The 23,678-nt window shown below is 38.9% G+C and overlaps 1 protein-coding gene and 1 long non-coding RNA gene across 2 annotated transcripts in view; one reads left to right on the forward strand and one right to left on the reverse strand.

Moving 5' to 3' along the window:
* The window catches only part of LOC131930758 (RNA-binding protein 42), a gene marked incomplete at its 5' end in the record, with an annotated part of 39,170 nt that overhangs the window by 7,786 nt on the left and 7,706 nt on the right, over window positions 1–23,678 (reverse strand).
* On the forward strand, window positions 93–23,224 carry LOC131930759 (uncharacterized). Its single transcript, XR_009384169.1, has 4 exons — window positions 93–153; window positions 16,297–16,574; window positions 21,565–21,672; window positions 22,449–23,224. It is a non-coding gene; the product is annotated as an uncharacterized LOC131930759 (long non-coding RNA).

Raw genomic sequence — 23,678 nt, forward strand, 5'->3', positions numbered from 1 at the left:
CGGATATGTGAACCGTTTAACCATGCCGACGAGAGCTGCCACCCACGCAGTCACGTGACGGATATTGATCTACGATCTCTCTTTAACTGGACCCTCGAGGCGCCCCGTACGTTCATTCACAGGAAATTCTAGATCCACTACGGCTACTCGCAGGTAAGGGTTGCGGCACTTTGTTACTTTTTAACAATACATACAAAGGTTACGTTACGTTGCTAGTTTTTTTTACAGACAAAAGTGAACGATACTTAGATAGTTTTTTCACTGACAAAAGTTAGGGCAATTAAATAGTTTTACTAGTCAAAAGTTAACGATACTTTGCTAGTTTTATTAGACAAAGGTTAATGTAACTATGCTAGTTTGAATAGACAAAAGTTAGGCCACTTTGCTAGATTTTGTGCATGGAGGAAAAAATACTGCGAATACTGCTGTGTTTACCATACATTTATAGCCAACACTGTTAAAACGCCAATCTAAAAGTAAAAACTACTCGAAGCCTGGATAAAGAAACCGACAAAGTGAGAAATGCCTAAGTATTTTATAGAACGGCAATTTCACATCACGCAAAGTGTGAAATATCCATATCGGCGTGAGGTTTAATAACAAGGTATGTACAAATCAACGACTAAATACAAAATGAAAAATATAGATGTACAATGCTTTGAAACAAAATATGTTAAAAAAAAAAAAAGAAGAAAGAAAGAAACGAAAAAAGTCATGTTTATCCTAAACATTGTCATAACTATCAGGTAAGATTAGGATATGGATTAGAGGTGGGGTTCAGGGTAAGAAAAGTAAGTGACTGATAGCTTTCCTTTTGAGCTGGTCCGTTTCCTAGTCACAATCTCTTTCAGAGTATAATTGTAAACGTCAAGGAAAAATGAAAAGTTTAAGCAAGAGGGCGTATAAGAGTTTTTTTCATTTACATTGATTTCCGATGGCAATGCAATAATGTTTATTTCAATCTAAATAGGAGTTTTGAAAAATGTTTTTGCTCACTCGGATTTTTTTTTATAAAATGGAACCCCATGAGAAAAGTCTCGAATAATTCATTAAATATTTAAACAATCGGGTGTGATATTATCAAAATAAATATGATTTTAAAATTATTTGCTTTTTGTAGCATTTTGTTAAAGATTGAAAGTATTTGACTGAGTAATTTCGATAACTAAACAAAGTTATAAAAAAGGCAAAAACGATTGTTTTTCACGTGATAATGGAGACATAAACACAACCTTCCTGCTGTTTGACAGGTTAGCATAAATTACATGTGCAGTAAAGTAATATTTTTGTAATATTAATAGTAGCAATACTTAAAAAATATTGACCCGAAAGTATTTATATTTGATAGACAATTTATTAAAATTTGGCGGAAATTATTATGGATATATTTGTGTTTACTAAAACTTATTCTCAAAGTAAATTTTTGTTTACGCTCTTATATCATTTATTTAATTTGTTCTTATAAATGAGAGAGCTAAATAATTACAACAAGTTTTTTAAATCCACGTCAACAATAATGATCAAACCCATCTCTTCAAACCCATTGTTAAAGCCTTGTTGTATAAGGATGTCTTCGAAATTTTTAAAATTTGTGTTTAATATCTTAATATCTTGTGTTTATCTTAATATCGGAATGACCGTTACATCATTAACTTTATTTGTGTATGCATGTAACTATCACAATATACAGGTAGGTGGAAGCGTTGTGTGCGTGGTAGGCGGGGAGAGCATTGAATTAAAAGGGGAGGGGGTAATAATCCCCATCACGAGCAACATAGATTAGCATTAAATGGTCAACTGAAGCCGTGTTCACGCCTAGTTTTTGTCCAACAAGCCGCCAGCATCTGATACGGCCATTTTAGGATTTCATCTGGATAAAAACCTCAAATTGAAACGTTTTTCTCATTATCTCAATTAGCCGTGACAAAAAACAACTGTCATGTGAATCCGTTATTTGTTAGAGTCGAGTCATTGATATCACGCTGACAACGTGATCCTGTCAATTTGTTTGTGTGCGATAAGTCACGAATTTCACGCTGAAAACGTGAAACAGACCTTTAACTGATAGTGTCGAGTCAATATCACGCTGACAACGTGATCATGTCCAGTATCTGCTAGTGTCACGTCACGAAGTTCACGCTGAAAACGTAACAGGTAAATAAGAACTCAACTAGAAGCATTGATTGAATCAATCCATAGATACATTTAAAAAGATTGAATCACTCATCTAGAAAATAATTTCCCTCAGTCAAACGCAGACTTATTGCGTGATTCTTAAACTGGTCAAGAATCGTGCGTATCTTTAAACTGTGTAAGAATCGTTTATCATTCGATCGAGTATAAACCCCTGCATTATTCTAATGGATACAAATATATTCTATCAGAGTTCGACAACATATTACCATAAATCATTTAACAAAGTTAAACCGTAGTATAAAAACACTTGCAATATTCATCAGGGCTAAGTAATAAAAATGTGCATCAGTCGCTACGCCCACCTACACTCAATTATTAACGCGGCACAGCATCAATCGACATGAAAGTGGGCGAACAACGTGAAGATATTTTCCATACGATTTGCGAAAACTCAATTTGAATATAGATCTAAAGCTCTACACTTTTCCCCATAGTTTCATAAAACACGATCCCGTTTTTTATTTGGCCTGAGACTTAATGGTATCTTTTGTTCCCGCCCAGTGTATCAGTATGTACTCGTATCCAATAACTGTGCACTTGATCACCACCCAACCCCCGTGCCTTTGATCACCACCCAACCCCCGTGCCTTTGATCACCACCCAACCCCCGTGCACTTGATCACCACCCAACCCACGTGCCCTTGATCACCACCCTGTGTCCTTGATCACCACCCAACCCCCGTGCCCTTGATCACCACCCAACCCCCGTGCCCTTGATCACCACCCAACCCACGTGCCCTTGATCACCACCCTGTGTACTTGATCACCACCCAACCCCCGTGCCCTTGATCACCACCCAACCCCCGTGCACTTGTTCACCACCCAACCCACGTGCCCTTGATCACCACCCTGTGTCCTTGATCACCACCCAACCCCCGTGCCCTTGATCACCACCCAACCCCCGTGCACTTGTTCACCACCCAACCCACGTGCCCTTGATCACCACCCTGTGTCCTTGATCACCACCCAACCCCCGTGCATTTGATCACCACCCAACCCTCGTGCATTTGATCACCACCCAACCCTCGTGCATTTGATCACCACCCAACCCCCGTGCCCTTGATCACCACCCAACCCTCGTGCATTTGATCACCACCCAACCCTCGTGCATTTGATCACCACCCAACCCCGCGTGCCCTTGATCACCACCCTGTGTCCTTGATCACCACCCCGTGCCATTGATCACAACCCCCCTGTATCCTTAATCACCACCCAACCCCCGATGTTTTTTATCACCACCCAACCCCAATCACCACATTGCACTCGTTTACCCTTGCTGGACTAGACTCTGGATTAAACTCTCTACACATGAGGTGAAAACAATTTCTCTCCGGAAATTTGAAACACACAGTACCAGAAAGTTTTATTGGTAATGACCACGAACATGTACGGGTGCTATGACTCGCCAGGGTACTCTGAGGGTAATGACGTGTGCATCTAATTCAAAGACCTTTGGTAGGCTACACTGGCCTAACATTTAAATTCTAGAGTGGGTTGTGGTCTCGTTAATAGGGCTTGTAAGTAGGTCACAACTTTACGTTCTCGTACTTGCCAGCTAGTAGATTTCGAGACCGTAGACTTACAAGCCCTATATTGAACAATAATTATAATTCAAGTTGTTCAGTGTACAAATCACATGAGAAATAGGTAGAAATAAGTATGGCGATTAAATGGGTAGATGTCAGTTTCTCGATTAACTAATTCGAGACTAAAGATTCGGTAAACGTGCCAACTTTTCTAACGCTTTACAAACATCAGGTTTATGTCCCAGATTCTACTGTACCAGACCCCCAGATTACATTGTACCTTACAGGATAACCCCCCCTCCCCCCCCAGCTTCTTCTGTACCCGACAGGACCCCATATTCCACTGTACCTGATACTACCCTCAGATTCCATTGTATTAGAACCAAAGATTCCACTGTACCCGACATGACCCAAAGATTCCACTGTACCCGATATAACCCAAAGATTCCACTGTACCCGACATGACCCAAAGATTCCACTGTGCCCGACATGACCCAAAGATTCCACTGTACCCGACATAACCCAAAGATTCCACTGTACCCAACATAACCCAAACATTCCACTGTACCTGACCAGACCCAAAGATTCCACTGTACCCGATATAACCCAAAGATTCCACTGTACCCAACACGACCCAAAGATTCCACTGTACCCGATATAACCCAAATATTCAACTGTACTCGACATGACCCAAACATTCCACTGAACATAATGGGACCCCCAAATGAGAAACGAAATAGAAAAACGAAACCCATTGACATTAAAAAATAAACAGTTGCCATTATAAAGAGCATACACCCAACAACAAAAAAATGTCATTCAAAAACAGCATCGGTAAACTGTATTTTTAGACGTATTCTGAAGAATCTAATAAAGGAGTTACATTTTTTAATGCTGAAAGAACTTGAGCCAGTTCCTGTTTAAAAATTCTTCTAACATTCCGCCTCTTGTCTCTGACATTTGCCCAACGGGATTTGATCTCAGTGACATTCTACTGTGTCATTTGTGTAACAGACACCTGATGTTTTGTTTAGCATGTTCTTATGAAGGGGGAGGATGGGATCATCTTTTTCACCACGGCAAAGCTCCACATGGAGATAAGTGAAACTGAGTGCAGGATTGGGGGTATCATTGCTCCAAGCTAATAGATTGTCTGTGTTCGGGTTTCAAGATAAAATCTAGTTAAAGTAGTTTTTCAAGCCATACAAGAAGAAAACATGGCTTAGTAGTACGATTTGTGACATATTGTAAGTTATACATAACATAACTGTATCCCCTGTAAATAGTTAGTGGTGTCGTAGTTTAAGAATATACTGTAAAGCCGTATTTGACGCTCGCGTCATATAAAAAACATAAAACTCTCTTCGTAAAGATGCCTATAATATAACTATTAAGTAAAAACCCTAAGTACAAGAAAAACATTCCGGGAATTTCTGACTTGCAGATTAGCGGTCGCGCGCTCTCCCACTAGACCATGCTGACCAGTCAGTCACGAAAGATCCGCTAAAATAACGCACCAATAGCGCCTCAGAAACAAGCCTGAGGGGGGGGGGGGAAGAGAAGATGGCAACGAAGAATGGGTGAGTAGGAAGTCAAAGGGAAGTTAGCTATTGACAGCCTTATAAAAAATAGTATGGTAGAATTCAATACATAAAAAAAAAAATCCACACACGATGAAGTAATACAGGGGTCTCCAAACTACGGCCCGCGGGCCGAATGCGGCCCGCGAGTTCCTCTCATCCGGCCCGCGGAGATCTTTTTTGTCCACGGAAAAAACGTTTGTTGGTGATGGCTGAGGAAGTTTGCCCAGAAAAATCAAAGACATGCCTGGAAGAAACTGTTCTCGAACTGAAATTTTATTGTTAATGCGGCCCTCGGACTGAAAAGTTTGGAGACCCCTGATTAGTAATACACGTACTGCTAAAAGTACCAGCGAGTGCTGATTCATCTTACTCAGCCAGGAGTAACAGCAAACTTCGTGGGAGCTCAACACGCGATATCTCACGAGACGACTGCGCAGATAATTGCATTTCCGGTCACACTTCGCGCAACTACTTATTCGTGTTGTTTTCTCACAGAGTCTTAAAGTTCCAATAATTGGAGAAAGGGGTGGGGATGGGGAAAGGGGAGAGGGGAGGGAAGCAGAACCAGGATGGGCGATTGGTGATGGGGGGGGGGGGGGGGGTAGAAGAAATTATATCCCATTTTGGTCCAAGTGACTTAGCGCAAACGTCGACATGAAACAAATTACTCGTACAATCAACTTGATGACATTTGTATTACACAAAAATATGATTAAGTCCATAAAAACAATATATACTGTCGTTGTACCTTCTATCTCAATACGACTTTGTTATTATATTATATTTTCATAAGTTTTCGTGACGCTTACGATGCTGTGAAGTAACTAGTTTCAATTATTTTCAACTTTTGTGCAATCTGCAATTAAGCGACGGAAATACGTTTAGATAAAATTGTATAAAACGGCATTTTCCTTAAAAAAACTCTTCCGTATGCTGTAAGTAAAGAAACATTTGTTGAATAAGGATTCTGAAAGGTTCCCGTCTTTACATTTATGCCTTGTTTCCTTGTTTTAACAGTCAGGCCCTAGTTAAGGAAATCATCAGTTTAGAATTCTGTATTTTTCATTTGGCATTCATTCGAAGGAGATGGAAACAGACAACAGTTGATTCTCATGGTATTTTTCGCAACATATAGATCTTATGTTAAAGTATCTTTAGTTAAAAGAATAATATATTGACACGTAGGCAAGAAATAGACGTATAAAATAATACTAATTTTAAAATATCCGTTACATCTTGACCCCCACACCGTTACGAAAATAATTCCCCCTGATCATTTACAGAAAAAAAAATTCCATTAAAAAGTGCCCAGTCTAGGTTGGCGAGTGACTTTGAAGAGCGACTTCTCGGTCAGGCCAGCACTACGGTGGGTGAGCAGGATATCCTGACACTTCAGTCCTTCAAACATCGTCTCCCCGGGCTAGATAAAAACCGCGAGCCCGCTGCCCTCACATTACTGAATGCATTTATATCCCCTAATACCACTTGAAATTTTGAAGTTAAATAATTCCATTTAAGTGGTCCGAATGCGGAAAGTTGAAGGGATAATTTTAGCAGGGTGTAAAAATAACCTTAGACTAGTGGTTTTTATGTCTCAAGCCTGTAGCTAAATAGAGTGCGGGTAGGGTACATATGATTTGATAACCACTTAGGGACATTTTTTTTAATTTCAATCTGACAAAGTGGTAATTTTAAAGATATTATGTGTGGGAGTAACATCAAACATTATAAAGCCGCAATACGAACGAGATGGGTTGTTTTTAATTATTGAAATGTATGGATTAATGCCGAAGTTTTTTTTTTAAAAGTTAAGAATTAGTGTTTAATAAACTTAAGACGTTAGAGACTTACATTACCCCCCATTGTGAGTTACTAGAGAAAGTGTGTAACGAGCTTAGAACCGTAACCGTGGTGATCTGTAACATGACTAAAGTCCAACTTGATTGTGATTGTAATCAGGCAAGGTGTTTCCGAATTTAACAGTCGGTAAAAATATGTTGTCTAAAATCTTTTAAAAAAAAACTATTACGAGACGCTTCATTGTTTCTAGAAAATTAAATTAAAAAGTCGCTTTAAAAAACTTAATTGAAAACTTCCTATTAAATGTGGATGAAAAAACCCTAAAAAAAAAAGAAAAAAAAACTGTCCTTTTAGATTTGTTTTAAACACTGAAAGTATTTTTTTATAGTAGTGAGATTGAATGGATACACCGAAGCTGATACGATTTGTGAAAAAAAAAACGTATACTATTTACTTGCATATCAAGGGAAATTTATTTTTAAAGTAACCACCAATTGATTGAAAGCGGTACCACTAAACGTTTTCTAAAAATAGCCCCTACACAATCTACACCAAAGACGAGTGAACGAAAACCAATTAAAGGGAACTCGAGATGCTAGAGTTAGGGAAGTAGAACTACGACAGGTCAGTGAGAGGGCCTTGACTGGTGCCAGAGTTAGGGAAGTAGAACTACGACAGGTCAGTGAGAGGGCCTTGACTGGTGCCAGAGTTAGGGAAGTAGAACTACGACAGGTTAGTGAGAGGGCATTGACTGGTGCCAGAGTTAGGGAAGTAGAACTACAACAGGTTAGTGAGAGGGCCTTGACTGGTGCCAGAGTTAGGAAAGTAGAACTACAACAGGTTAGTGAGAGGGCCTTGACTGGTGCCAGAGTTAGGGAAGTAGAACTACAACAGGTTAGTGAGAGGGCCTTGACTGGTGCCAGAGTTAGGGAAGTAGAACTACAACAGGTTAGTGAGAGGGCCTTGACTGGTGCCAGAGTTAGGGAAGTAGAACTACAACAGGTTAGTGAGAGGGCCTTGACTGGTGCCAGAGTTAGGGAAGTAGAACTACGACAGGTTAGTGACAGGGCCTTGACTGGTGCCAGAGTTAGGGAAGTAGAACTACGACAGGTCAGTGAGAGGGCCTTGACTGGTGCCAGAGTTAGGGAAGTAGAACTACGACAGTGAGAGGGCATTGACTGGTGCCAGAGTTAAGGAAGTAGAACTACGACAAATTAGTGAGAGGGCCTAGACTGGTGCCAGAAGACAGCGATTCTCAAACGGGAAACTTTCATGTGACGCTCCGTCATAATCTTTACTCTGCACCATCGGTCATTTTGGGTAGTTTGTCATAAAGGGATGTTGATTTCTATGGTTTTCTAATACAACCAATCGTCCTTGAGGAATTACCGCTTTAATACAAACAACTATGATTTCGTGAAAATGAGGAGATTTGAATGACGTGTATCTTTTAAAGAATTTAAACAAGCTGTAGAGAAAAACTCCACGTCGTATGAGAAAATAAGACGACTAAATAAGCTAGAAATTACTAAAGCAAAACATATTGATGGTAAGATACTCTATCTTCACCGGTAGCAACAAAACATGGCGTCATTACTTGCAGCTTAGTTCATGGTCAAATTAATTTCATATTGCGTCAAAAGAAATTTTTAAAATTTTATTTTGACATCGGTGTGGTATTCACGTTTACGTTTTAAAACTTAACTCCGACTAAGATAACTACTCACAATCAGAATGAGAATACAAGCAACAATTGTACAATGACACTTCAAAATTCTCCACATTGTCCAATGGTGTAGATTCGATATATCTTTGAAAACTACTATTGTCATGTGTATATTATGGAAAGAAGTTAAAATTGACAAGCACTTTTTTATTTTGAAATTTACTTCAACATATATCACCGACCTATTTCACTCAGGTTGTTTTGTGTTTAGTGCCGCATTCAGGCATTAAACCGAATTCAAGCCCTTGAGAAACTGGTGAGCTAGAATTACATCGTACCACGGGTAAATGAAGGCATATTGTGCTCCGTGTTGATGTATTCCGCTGCTTAGATCCAATGATTCTCTATTCACAGATGTCAGGCGTGATCTGGCGCCCATTATAAGGCCATACATTCCCTTGATGCTATTTATAGCACTGGGAGCAGTGTACATTTAAAACACGGTACAAATACAACCAAGCCGATATAGAACATTTGTGGGACTACTATCTAATATTATGACTGAAAGGATGAAACGAGTGGAGAATTTTTTGAATGTTTAGTCTTAGGGAATATTGAATCTTCAAACAAAATCAGCTGCAAGATCGCGGACCCAGAAAATAAGCCGAAGACTCTGTTTTAACTGCATTTAATTTTTTGTTAGTAATTAAATCGCTGCATTTTGTAACTCGCAAACGGAAAAACGAAAAAAAAAAAAACCGCTTTTCTAATAAGAGAAAAAAATGAGAACAGAAAAAGGATCGATTTAAAACTAAAATTTCAAACGAAATTATTTGGGAGAAAAAAAAAGAAAAGAAAATGCGTGCTTCTCGTATTTATATCCCGCTTTATTTCTATGATCACGAAGGGCGGTTATCTAGATGTAACCGGGTGCCGGCTACACGGAAATGATCAGCGTATTTATGCTAAAAACTGAGAAGAAAACTAGACAGAAAAGAAAGTCTACGAGAGCCGTCAATTATCCACGACGCTTGTCGACGTTTATCACATCTTAAATCAATGTTCCCTGTGGATATCGGTAACAATTTTAATTTAATAAAAAATGGTCAACACGGTTTTAAATATTATATTATAAGGATATTTATCCCGTGCTTAATCCAGTATGAGTGGATGTGACACAGATATGAAGTGATGGTGTCAAAATATTTAGAAAATAAAATCCGTCTACTGACTTCATCAATATTTAGACAGCCTCCCAGCTCTGTGTTAAGTTTTTGGTCGTGAAAAAAATATAGCCGCGATTTAAAAAAGACCAACGCAAACTGTAAAAAAAAATCTGCCATTTGTTTCACTTAGTTTTTGGCTTTGATAAATTTAAATCTCGAGTTATCTCCCTGAGGATTTATGTTTAATTAATTATTAGAAAAAAAAAAGCACACTCATTAGCAGTTTAAAAATATCTTTTGACATTATGGAACTTTAAGACGAAAGTATAACGCTTGCCTCAGCAAGTTTGGGCTGCAGAATTTTGATACTTTTTAGAGGTTGTTCTGATACATGTTTGAGGTTGTATTCTGATACATGTTTGAGGTTGTATTCTGATACATGTTTGAGGTTACGTTCTGATGCATGTTTGAGTTTACGTTCTGATACATGTTTGAGGTTATGTTCTGATACAAGTTGGAGGTTATGTTCTGATTTATGTTTGAGGTTATGTTCTGATACATGTTTGAGGTTATGTTCTGATACATGTTTGAGGTTATGTTCTGATACATATTTGAGTTTACGTTCTGATACATGTTTGAGGTTACGTTCTGATACATGTTTGAGGTTACGTTCTGATACATGTTTGAGGTTACGTTCTGATACATGTTTGAGGTTATGTTCTGATACATGTTTGAGGTTACGTTCTGATACATATTTGAGTTTACGTTCTGATACATGTTTGAGGTTATGTTCTGATACATGTTTGAGGTTACGTTCTGATGCATGTTTGAGTTTACGTTCTGATACATGTTTGAGGTTATGTTCTGATACAAGTTGGAGGTTATGTTCTGATTTATGTTTGAGGTTATGTTCTGATACATGTTTGAGGTTATGTTCTGATACATGTTTGAGGTTATGTTCTGATACATATTTGAGTTTACGTTCTGATACATGTTTGAGGTTACGTTCTGATACATGTTTGAGGTTACGTTCTGATACATGTTTGAGGTTACGTTCTGATACATGTTTGAGGTTATGTTCTGATACATGTTTGAGGTTACGTTCTGATACATATTTGAGTTTACGTTCTGATACATGTTTGAGGTTATGTTCTGATACATATTTGAGTTTACGTTCTGATACATGTTTGAGGTTACGTTCTGATACATGTTTGAGGTTACGTTCTGATACATATTTGAGTTTACGTTCTGATACATGTTTGAGGTTATGTTCTGATACATATTTGAGTTTACGTTCTGATACATGTTTGAGGTTACGTTCTGATACATATTTGAGTTTACGTTCTGATACATGTTTGAGGTTATGTTCTGATTTATGTTTGAGGTTACGTTCTGATACATGTTTGAGGTTACGTTCTGATACATATTTGAGTTTACGTTCTGATACATGTTTGAGGTTATGTTCTGATTTATGTTTGAGGTTATGTTCTGATACATGTTTGAGGTTATGTTCTGATACATGTTTGAGGTTATGTTCTGATACATGTTTGAGGTTATGTTCTGATACATGTTTGAGGTTACGTTCTGATACATGTTTGAGTTTACGTTCTGATGCATGTTTGAGGTTATGTTCTGATACATGTTTGAGGTTACGTCCTGATACATGTTGGAGGTTATGTCCTGATACATGTTTGAGGTTATGTCCTGATACATGTTTGAGTTTACGTTCTGATGCATGTTTGAGGTTATGTCCTGATACATGTTTGACTCAAGTTATGCTATAAAATGGACGCGGTTCCTGTCACACACACACACAAAATTATTGTACATATTCTGTGTCAGTTTTAACACTTTGAAAAGAAAGTTGAGCAAACATCTTTATAAACACAACTCTAGACGAATTTTGATACCAAAGATACCTACTGACACAGACTCATGTTTGATTTTGCCTTACGGTTTAAATTTATTTTCTAATTACTCAGTATTCAGATTGTCACTTAATAACCTGTTATCCTATAATGTTCAGGGAATTTTCCTTTTTACGTAACTGTGCTTTTATGTACACTGCCCTGCCTAATAGGTCCAAATAAATGTGTTACGTTCGTTACTCAACAATATTCTTCCTTGCAGGTTCTACCAATAGCTTTGCCGACGTGATAAAATATTTGGCCCCACAAAAACATTCGCTAATCATATGACCAGGGTTAACGTAGAACTAAAGTGCCCTTACATATCCAACCTGGAAGGTAAAGGAGCATATGTTTATTTTTTTTACTTAAACATAAACAAAAAATGTCACCATCAACCATACATCTATTGGAGTTGTGTGGATACAGGGACGTCCTACGGTCAGACACCTATAAGAGGGGTAGATACAGGGACGTCCTACGGTCAGACACCTATAAGAGGGGTGGATACAGGGACGTCCTACTCTCAGATACATCTCAGAGTTGGGTTAGGTGGACACAGGGACGTCCTACGGTCAGATACATCTCAGAGCTGGGTTACTACGGTCAGACACCTATCAGAGACCTGAACCAAAATGCAGAAACCCAACTTTCTGGTTAGCAATATCTTGCACTAAAAACAGACCAAACCGGGCTGATGACAATTTACTTTAGGCCTCTCCTTTATGGCACATCCATTATGCCAGAGAAGATCGTCTATCAGGGACACGGGGCGCCAACATTATTGTTGTCAACCAAAATAAAATTCTAATAAATATACACGTTGTTATCTGAATGGGAATGTCCCAACACAGACAAGCGAGACGTTTTCAACTCGATGAATTTCAATCAGCTGTTTAGAGCATTCAAACTTTTTTGGGGGAAATGATCTCATCAAAGTAATCCACGGGAGCATCATTAAACAACGCAAAACACACACAAACACACACCAAGCTGCATTTAAAAAATAAAATGACTCAAAACGTGGGTGAGTAGATTTGGAAAACAAAGTCTGACCTTAAAGAAACTTTCAAAAGGTAGTAATTAGAAGGAATAAAGGGAGTGTTGGAGTCAAACTTGAGTTTGTTTTACACTCAGAAAGTACTATGTTAGCCTTATGTGTACATGATTTAGTTGTGGATCTTTTTACATATATACACAATACGTATATATATATATATATATATATATATATATATATATATATATATATATATATATATATATATATATATATATATATATATATATATATATTTATTTATATTTATATATATATAAAATGTTCCTGATGGTCGTTTAATGTTTTATTAGACTTTACAATAGGACTATTGAGAAGCCGAAGTCGGATACAATAGTAATGGATGAAATTAGATCGATTAGTTGATTAAAACTGTCAGTGACAGAGACGACAGAAAAAAAAAACAACTAGAAAAGAATGCCCATCTCCTACGGGTCAGCGATATCTGTGTTGTGCTAGCATCGCGTACCATAAGATTTAATGATAAGATACGCCGTGGTTCTGCCGGAGTAAACATCCGTCACTCACATCATGGAATACTAAAGAGAAGGTTCTCTCGTTAGGTAGTGCACTTTTACAGCTGGTCTATACTTTTGTCAGCTTTTGGAGAAGAAAAAAAACCTACAGCAAATAAAAAAAATCTCCCCTCTCCCCAGATGTTAGGACCTATTTACAATTATTTAGTCTGTTATATAGGTAAGGTTAACGAAATACTAGAAATATACATCAATCCATTGGTATTAAACAAACAAATTATGTTTGCTATAAACTAATTGCCGACTCTACTACAACATCATCTCTTATAACTGACTAATTCCACTGATAACATTTCAAGTGACCGTCTCTAATGGACAATCTCTCAAGTGACCGACTCTAATGGACAATATCTCAAATGACCGTCTCTAATGGACAATCTCTCAAAAGAACGCCTCTCCAGCGACAATTTCTCAAGTGACCGTCTCTAATGGACAATCTCTCAAGTGACCGTCTCTAATGGACAATCTCTCAAGTGACCGTCTCTAATGGACAATCTCTCAAGTGACCGTCTCTAATGGACAATCTCTCAAGTGACCGTCTCTAATGGACAATTTCTCAAGTGACCGTCTCTAATGGACAATCTCTCAAGTGACCGTCTCTAATGGACAATCTCTCAAGTGACCGTCTCTAATGGACAATCTCTCAAGTGACCGTCTCTAATGGACAATCTCTCAAGTGACCGTCTCTAATGGACAATCTCTCAAGTGACCGTCTCTAATGGACAATCTCTCAAGTGACCGTCTCTAATGGACAATCTCTCAAGTGACCGTCTCTAATGGACAATCTCTCAAGTGACCGTCTCTAATGGACAATCTCTCAAGTGACAATCTCTCAAGTGACCGTCACTAATGGACAATCTCTCAAGTGACCGTCTCTAATGGACAATCTCTCAAGTGACCGTCTCTAATGGACAATCTCTCAAATGACCGTCTCTAATGGACAATTTCTCAAGTGACCGTCTCTAATGGACAATCTCTCAAGTGACCGTCTCTAATGGACAATCTCTCAAGTGACCGTCTCTAATGGACAATCTCTCAAGTGACCGTCTCTAATGGACAATCTCTCAAGTGACCGTCTCTAATGGACAATCTCTCAAGTGACCGTCTCTAATGGACAATCTCTCAAGTGACCGTCTCTAATGGACAATCTCTCAAGTGACCGTCTCTAATGGACAATCTCTCAAGTGACCGTCTCTAATGGACAATCTCTCAAGTGACCGTCTCTAATGGACAATCTCTCAAGTGACCGTCTCTAATGGACAATCTCTCAAGTGACCGTCTCTAATGGACAATCTCTCAAGTGACCGTCTCTAATGGACAATCTCTCAAGTGACAATCTCTCAAGTGACCGTCACTAATGGACAATCTCTTAAGTGACCGACTCTAATGGACAATCTCTCAAGTGACCGTCTCTAATGGACAATCTCTCAAGTGACCGTCTCTAATGGACAATCTCTCAAGTGACCGTCTCTAATGGACAATCTCTCAAGTGACCGTCTCTCCGGCGAAAATCTCCCAAGTGACCTACTCTCCGGCGAAAATCTCCCAAGTGACCTACTCTCCGGCGAAAATCTCCCAAGTGACCGACTCTCTGGCGACAGTCTCTCAAGTGACCGACTCTTCGGCATCTCTCGAATGACCTACATGCAAGGCTCCGCCCTGTTATACCGCGGTATACTATTTCACGTGCATGTATTGCAACACAATACGGAACATATTACACAAAACTAGGCCAGAAAATAATTTTTTGACATAATCTTAGCTAGAAATAGAAAAAAAAAATGATGTTTATATCTGTTTCATCCTAATAGGATTCCAGAATCTTGCGACAATACTTTCCATAAATGGAAGAAAACTAACAATTTTTAAGAAAGGATTTCATTATGCCTTGAATATCGACCCCCAAGCTTTGAATGAAATGCTTGTGCTAACCTACACCTTAAAAAAACAATCTGAAATCAATTAAGAACAGCTTTAATTGAATGTTATTGATAACTCCCTGATAGAATACTACTTTATAGGGATGAGATGTCTTGGACGCGCCAAAATATCTCCAACGTTTAGATACACGTCTAACTCGGCGTATCATGGGGGAGAGGCAGTAATGTAGCGAGGGGGGGGGGGGGGGCGGGGCGGGGGGAACGACATATGTCCCCGGGCGCCGACCTTAGGGGGCGCCAAAATGGGTTGGAAAAGTAAATTGAAAGGTTGAGGGGGGTGCAAATTGAAAGTTTGAGAGAGGGGGGGGGGGGGTGCAAATCGAAAGTTTGAGGGAAGGGGTGCAAATCGAAAAGTTTGTCCCCGTGCGCCGGGAAGGGTCGCTACGCCTCTGGGGAGAGGTGAAAGACGGAAAGACAGTACATAATAGTTACACAATCGATTTAGTTATAGACGCACAGTTGTACTGCTTCTCTAGTCTACCCTGATTTTCTCAACAGGGTCCGGTTTTTTTTTTTAAAAAGTGCATTACGGGGACATTAGTCAGTCCAATAACACAAAGCATAGCGTAGTAAAGTAAAATTCCCTTTCAAACCTGACGGTTTATGGAGCAAGTGAAGTAGAGTTCACTTGTTTCTATGACCTCGGCATATGAAGAGATAGTGTGGTCAGCCGCCTTTACTTTCCTTAACGTGAGTTAGGTACCCTGAGTTAGGTACCCATCAGAGCTGGGTTGACTCAGGGACGGTCTATTGACTTGAACCCAGATTTGAACTCGAGACCTACGGGTTAGCAGTCCAGCTCTCTACCGCTAGGCCATTCCGTCCCACAATGCATAGCGTAAAGAAGTTTTTTTTCCCCTGACTAGCTTAGGTATCTGAATTATAACAAAGCATGGTGTCGCTTTTATTTATGCAGAATGCCACGCCCACACATGCCCCACCAATCAACGGTGTCGATGACGTACTTCCTGTTTGCATGTGTGCTGGCAGCGTGTACAGTGGACGCACGAGAGAAGCGGCAGCTGTTCACGGCGTGCTCCGGCTGGGGGCCCAGCTGCTCCGTCTACAGCTCCATAGGGCGCGACGTGGTGCCAGCAGTCAGCATCAGCAGACCTTCACCCCGTCGGGAGACCCCACCGGTGCAGGAGTTTTACAGCAGAGGGCGCCTGGGCATACCAAGCCTTGTTACATCAGGTAGGCAGATTGTGTTTTACAGTAGAGGGCGCCTGGGCATACCCAGCCTTGTTACATCAGGTAGGCAGATTGTGTTAAGTTTTACAGTAGAGGGCGTCTGGGCATACCGAGCCTTGTTACATCAGGTAGGCAAATTGTGTTAAGTTTTAAAGTAGAGGGCGCCTCGGCATACCAAGCCTTGTTACATCAGGTAGGCAGATTGTGTTAAGTTTTAAAGTAGAGGGCGCCTCGGCATACCAAGCCTTGTTACATCAGGTAGGCAAATTGTGTTAAGTTTTACAGCAGAGGGAGCCTCGGTATACCAAGCATTGTTACATCAGGTAGGCCGATAGTTATGTATTAAGATGTTTAATTTCTACGGTAGATGGCGCTTCGGTGTATCTAGATAGAGTTATGTATTTGAAATGAGTTTATACCATCAATAAAAACTTTGAAATTGCAGACCCAAAATTAAGCTTCACTGAACAGCCAACAAAAGCTGATCGATCTTGTATATGGCAAAATGCGTTTTACGTTGTTTTTATCAAGATTAATATTGCAATTTTCGGAGTAAATATTGATGTACAGATAAAAAGAAAAAAACTTTCTAACAGTTATAGCACTAAAGCAATCTAACGAAAACAAAGACTTTTTACGGCGTTATTTGAATTATGTCAGACAATCCCTAGGGGAAGAAGCGCTAAAGTGTATATGTTTTATTGCCCCGTATCCAGCTAATTAGATCCAAACCATTTTCCTTGAAGTTCAAGCTTCGCTCGCAGCTAAAATATGCACATGGTGACATTTGTCCAAATAAAGCAGTCATAGTCTTGAATCGTCGTTGTGATGTGCTGTTAGCCTTTAGTTTTCCCCTTAACTCGCCGGTGGATGAAATCGACATTAGACTTCGTTTACAACTACTTTAGAAGTGTGTCACCTCGACCTGAATAGTTGAGCTTCAGAGTTTCTTCCAGGCATCTCTTCGGGTGTGGGGGAGGAGGGGGAGTCCCGTCGGAGAAAAAAAGTCTGGAAGAAACACTGATCACAAGATTCCTTAGCAATGATTCTATTTCTAAAGAGGAAGTAGATTACAGTAGTAAACATGCATTTAAACGGCACTTTACATCCTCTGTATAACTTATCAAAAGAAAACTATGGAGGAGAAATAACAGTAATTATATTGTCAAGATAATTAGAATTTTAAAATATATGTTCCAGTAATTTAGCGAATTTAAATAGCGCAGCGGTTCAAAATAAACCGGCGCATGCTTTCAACATTTTTCCAAATCATTTTTGTCATGTAATCTACTTTGATCTAAAAGGTTACGACACAGATGACATGGGAAGGATCTAATTAGTAATAACGGTTGGATATTCGCTGTGGTTTACTAACTTTAATTTATACAACAGCCAGGGATATTGATTAAACAAAAGAACCGTTTAGGAATTATTAAATTAGACAAATTATGTGTAAAATAATGTTAACATCTGTAAGCCGAGATGTTGCTATTTTATTGAAAGTGCATTTATAAATAACACCTGCAGAGATAATAAAAAAATGGACGAGCGCTCATTAATCTATAGATTTTCAAATAATTGTTCTAAATACAGATACTCTACATTAGATAACGGGAGAGCAATGAACAGATCATGAATTTATTCCGCCTAGAAGGTTAACTGGATTTATCAAGTATAGTAAGATACAAGATATCTATTATTTTAATAAACACGAGGAAGACACCAAACGATTTTTAGAATAGCACGGTGAGTTTCTATAGACAATATATATATTTTGTTTGATTATAAAAATAGCGTGGTCAACCAGTATTTGAACCTAGAACGGTTAAGATAGCGATTAAATGCGCTACCGTATAACTTACAAGTCACGTTTGCAACCTATTGCGTCATTCTTTTAAGCAGCGAGACTTAATTTGCTACTGGAAAATATTCCAGTAAGTACAAGTGTGGAACCTGGAGCAAAAGGCAATCAGGTTTACAAGGGCTTCCCTCCAGTTAGCATGCTGCCTCTATCACACGATGCCAACAAACTGCTGGGACGACGGGCAATCAATGGCTCATTCACGACATGGAAACATACATTCTAGTTGATACAGCCAGCTCGGTTATGTCGTCATGGAGCAAATATAAACTCATTAGAATCATTTGTCTAATGTTGGAGAGAAAAAAATAAACGAAAATGAGCATGCAGCGCACATATAAAAGCATCGTCATCGTGAAAAAAAGTACTTCTGAGGAGACGGGAGAAAGTCTGACTTCTATAGAGACTGAAGGGCTTTTAAGGTTGAGAGATGACTTTTTTGTGTATCGTTAAATCCTTTCAAATTTGGTTTTAAAAAGCGTAAATTTATTTTTATAAAAGCACCGTAAAAGAAAACTTTTTTTTTTAATGTCACAAGGTATATCAACATCTTTTCCCGTTCGTGCCCAAGACACATGGTGCAGAAGGAATTGGGTTAATCTGTTTCAATGAACTCGAAATACTAGGGGGTAGTGTGATCAGAGGGGGTGGTGTGATCAGAACAATACCCAGCCGCCTAAGGTTTCCTAACGTGAGTCAGGTAACCTTTGGAGCTGGATGGACTCGGGATCTGAACTCTTGTCTTTCGGGCTAGCAGCTGTAAGCTCTACTATTCTACCACACCGTCCCTACAAGCTATATACTAGTACTGAAATAGACCCGGTATGTGCTGATCTGTGTGACAGTGACATCACGAGTCTCTGAATAAGTTAGGAGAGTAGTCAACAACCTTCATTTGTGCGACTGTAGGCAGCTGTTGCTTGAATAAATACAGCTCTTTTAATCATGGTCAGGACCACTAACAAATATGTTAATAGGGATTATATGGTTACATTTGTTTAATGGAATTTCATCGATTTTTAAAGTCAGCACTACCATATCATTTGAACTGTACGCAGGAACGTGAATTTAGGTTCCTCTCTCTACAGCGATTGTCTTCCCCTGACTTAGCTGAACACTACAAAAACACGATTGCTGAAGTAAGACCGCTGGATTTAAAGGCAAACACGCCTTTAGCTGAAGTAAAAGAAAATGTACACTGCACACCAGCTATGCCAAGTACATACAATTTCCTCGGACTTAAATATTACCAAAACACGATTGCTGAAGTAAGACCGCTGGATCTAAAGGCAAGTGAAGCTGCTGAAGTAACAAATATAGTAAACTGGGACTATCAACACTGCAAGCGGCACATAGGCGTTGTAGAGTGCATACATTATAGCAACAGTATTAGACATTTGATCAGAGATATGCCTGCATTAGCAAGTATTTTTGAACAAGTTGGAAGATGAATATTCACGATAACTGGCTTCTCTGGAAGAAAAAAAATCCCAATCATGTAAAGCTTTATTTTGCGTAAAAACGTGATTCAGTGTTTTTGCTATTCTAATTAAATGGAGACAGAAATAATTTAAACGAGAAAAACCAAAGATATCAGATGCATGTCAATTGTCATGATTGTTAAAGTTTGGATTAGCGAATGACGCAAATTATATGCGGTGATATAGGAACTGCAAACCACGGAGCAGGTTTGTAAACGTTTCTGTTTGAAAATAGTATTCAAAAGGCTACTATTGGTATCATTTTGTTAGGTTTTTTAGCGTAATGTCTGATATGGTTGCGGTTGTTGGTCAGATGAGATGTAAGGTCGGCGTGGTCGGGTTGGTAAAGCTCTTTGGTTGATAAACCGAAAAGTCCCGAGTTCGAACCCCGAGCAGATGAGGCTGGAAACAGCAACCCAATCTTGAAGAGAATCTCAAACTGAAACAACTGGTGCCTTGTAATTTGTTCTTGGATGGACAAAACCTTAGGAAGTAAATTCAAGTCAACTGCGCATAACAGATTGAGACATAATACTAAATTATGTTGGAAGAAAATCCCTTCCAATATTACAGTTAAGATCGGAAAGAAAGAGAGAAGGGATGAGAGGCTGTTGGTCAGGTGGTATGCAGTTAGCTGACATGCTGTTGGTCAGATGGTATGCAGTTAGGTGACATGCTGTTGGTCAGATGGTATGCAGTTAGGTGACATGCTGTTGGTCAGATGGTATGCAGTTAGGTGACATGCTGTTGGTCAGATGGTATACAGTTAGGTGACATGCTGTTGGTCAGATGGTATACAGTTAGGTGACATGCTGTTGGTTAGGTGGTATACAGCTAGCTGACATGCTGTTGGTCAGGTGGGTTACAGTTAGCTGACATGCTGTTGGTCAGGTGGGTTACAGTTAGCTGACATGCTGTTGGTTAGGTGGTATACAGCTAGCTGACATGCTGTTGGTCAGGTGGGTTACAGTTAGCTGACATGCTGTTGGTCAGGTGGGTTACAGTTAGCTGACATGCTGTTGGTCAGGTGGGTTACAGTTAGCTGACATGCTGTTGGTTAGGTGGTATACAGTTAGGTGACATGCTGTTTGTCAGATGGTATGCAGTTAGCTGACAAGCTATTGGTCAGATGGTATGCAGTTAGGTGACATGTTATTGGTCAGATGGTATACAGTTAGGTGACATGCTGTTGGTCAGATGGTATGCAGTTAGTTGACATGTTGTTGGTCAGATGGATGCAGTTAACTAAAATGCTGTTTGTCAGATGGTATGCAGTTAGGTGACATGTTGTTGGTCAGATGGTATGCAGTTAGCTGACATGCTGTTTGTCAGATGGTATGCTGATAGGTGACATGCTGTTGGTCAGATGGTATGCAGTTAGCTGACATGCTGTTGGTCAGATGGTATACAGTTAGCTGACATGCTGTTTGTCAGATGGTATGCTGATAGGTGACATGCTGTTGGTCAGATGGTATGCAGTTAGCTGACATGCTGTTGGTCAGATGGTATGCAGTTAGCTGACATGCTGTTTGTCAGATGGTATGCAGTTAGCTGACATGCTGTTGGTCAAAAGACGTTTCGTTAGTCAGAAGTTATGCTGTTATGACACATGCTATTAAAGTTTGAAATACATGAACGTTTTATGCTTCAGGTGGCTGGGAACCTGGGACGATGGGGAAAAGGATGCAGCAAGAAGACTCCGTCATGGATTTGTTATGGCTGCTTCAACAGGCTAGCCGTGATAACAATTAAAAACACGGTAAGATATGGCCCAACACTATTGTCAGGATGGTTTTACAAATCAACTTTCTAGTACAACATATGCTTATAAGGGGTTGCTAAAGAAACAACTAACAATTAAAAACACGGTAAGATATGGTCCAACACTATTTACAGGATGGTATTACAGAGCAACTTTCTTGTGCAACATATGCTTATAAGGGGTTGCTAAAGGAACATAAACAATCTACCCAAAGTCTCGAAAAGCATTTCCCCTTCCACCACAATAAAAATAAAGATGGATAAAAGTCAAATAATAATTATAAAGAATGCCTGTATTTAACATGTGAGTTAAAAAAAAACGGCAGGGAAATAGTACCCACAGAAGACCTAGACATTTTTAGGGTAGATTGTAGTCCTTCGACAAACAATTAACTTGGTGTGAGTGAATGGTATAAATAACCAATATAAAATGTACCAAGAACCAATCGAATCCGTGGTCCTGGAACAAAAACACCCCACTCCAACCCGGAAGGGTAAAACAAGATCGCGATGATCGTATCATTACAAGCCCCTGCCATTAGAAAACATTTACCTAAAAAAACATGCGTCTAATTAACGTCAAGACAACATCACGAAGAATCAGACAGCAGCTTATGATAAGAAAACTGAATGTCAATTACTCCACAATGCAGTAAATGTATGCGTCTATGCTAGATTACAACTGCAAACACCATAATAACATCGACATTTCATTGTATTACTCATCTTAACTAGCCACAATGTCAGGTCATATTTTCTCAATTTTTGTAACAGAGACAGCAAGATGTAAAGTACAGCCAAAACAACAGCGGATTAGTGCTAGACTTCAGCGAGTCTCACGCCAGACAACAGGGATCATGGAACTCTAGCTTCAAGAATACTTTATTAGACAACTTGAAAAAGAACATTGTTATCGAATTATATCTAGAACAAACTGTTATTTTTATTTCAACAAACAGGGATCATGGAACTCTAGCTTCAAGAATACTTTATTAGACAACTTGAAAAAGAACATTGTTATCGAATTATATCTAGAACAAACTGTTATTTTTATTTCAACAAACAGGGATCATGGAACTCTAGCTTCAAGAATACTTTATTAGACAACTTGAAAAAGAACATTGTTATCGAATTATAGCTAGAACAAACTGTTATTTTTATTTCAACTAACAGGGATCATGGAACTCTAGCTTCAAGAATACTTTATTAGACAACTTGAAAAAGAACATTGTTATCGAATTATAGCTAGAACAGACTGTTATTTTTATTTCAACATAAAAAAAATTATTCTCTAGCCTGGACGCCTACACGGAGCCACAAGTGACACCCATAAACTAAATGATTGTGTAGGATTTCTTGTTAAGAATCCATTCGTGGTTTATATTAAAAACGGTTGAAATAACACTATTAAAATTAAGCCTCCTACACTAAGTTCAACAGGCTTTGAATTTTTAAAAAGGTTGTTTTAGTTTCATCCGTGTATTACAATATAATTGTAGATATTATGACAAATTGAAAATACAATAAAACAGAAATAAACTATTGTAAAACCTTTGTTGTATTCAATCAATGTGTGAGTGCTTAAAATAGTATTTATAAACAAGACTTGTTTTAACTTTAAAAAGTATTATCAAAGAAAACAAAACTGATGTTTTCCAAGAAACAGACCAACTGTTGTACGTGACATAAGTATACACATGTAAAAAAAAAATTATTAACAGTCACATGTATTTGATATTTTACAATTGGCTCTTCAGGTAGAAAGTAAAAAAAAAATCAATAACTACAAGATATCAAGCTTGCTAACAGCTACTTGCGTACTTTAAGACCAGAAAACACCTTTTACATGATGCCAATGACGTATAGGGTCTGTGGTGAGCGTGTGAGAGAAACATTAGTGGCTTTAACAACATGAATGGACATGTTAGGAGGTTTGTGGGCACTAAGGTTATTTAAAGAGTGCGTTAAGTATTTGTGAGGTGCCATGGTGTTTCTGGGGTGTTA

Source organism: Physella acuta, unplaced genomic scaffold, assembly GCF_028476545.2.
Source record: "Physella acuta isolate Inbredline_101_S28 unplaced genomic scaffold, ASM2847654v3 ptg001837l, whole genome shotgun sequence".
NCBI classification, from domain to species: domain Eukaryota; kingdom Metazoa; phylum Mollusca; class Gastropoda; family Physidae; genus Physella; species Physella acuta.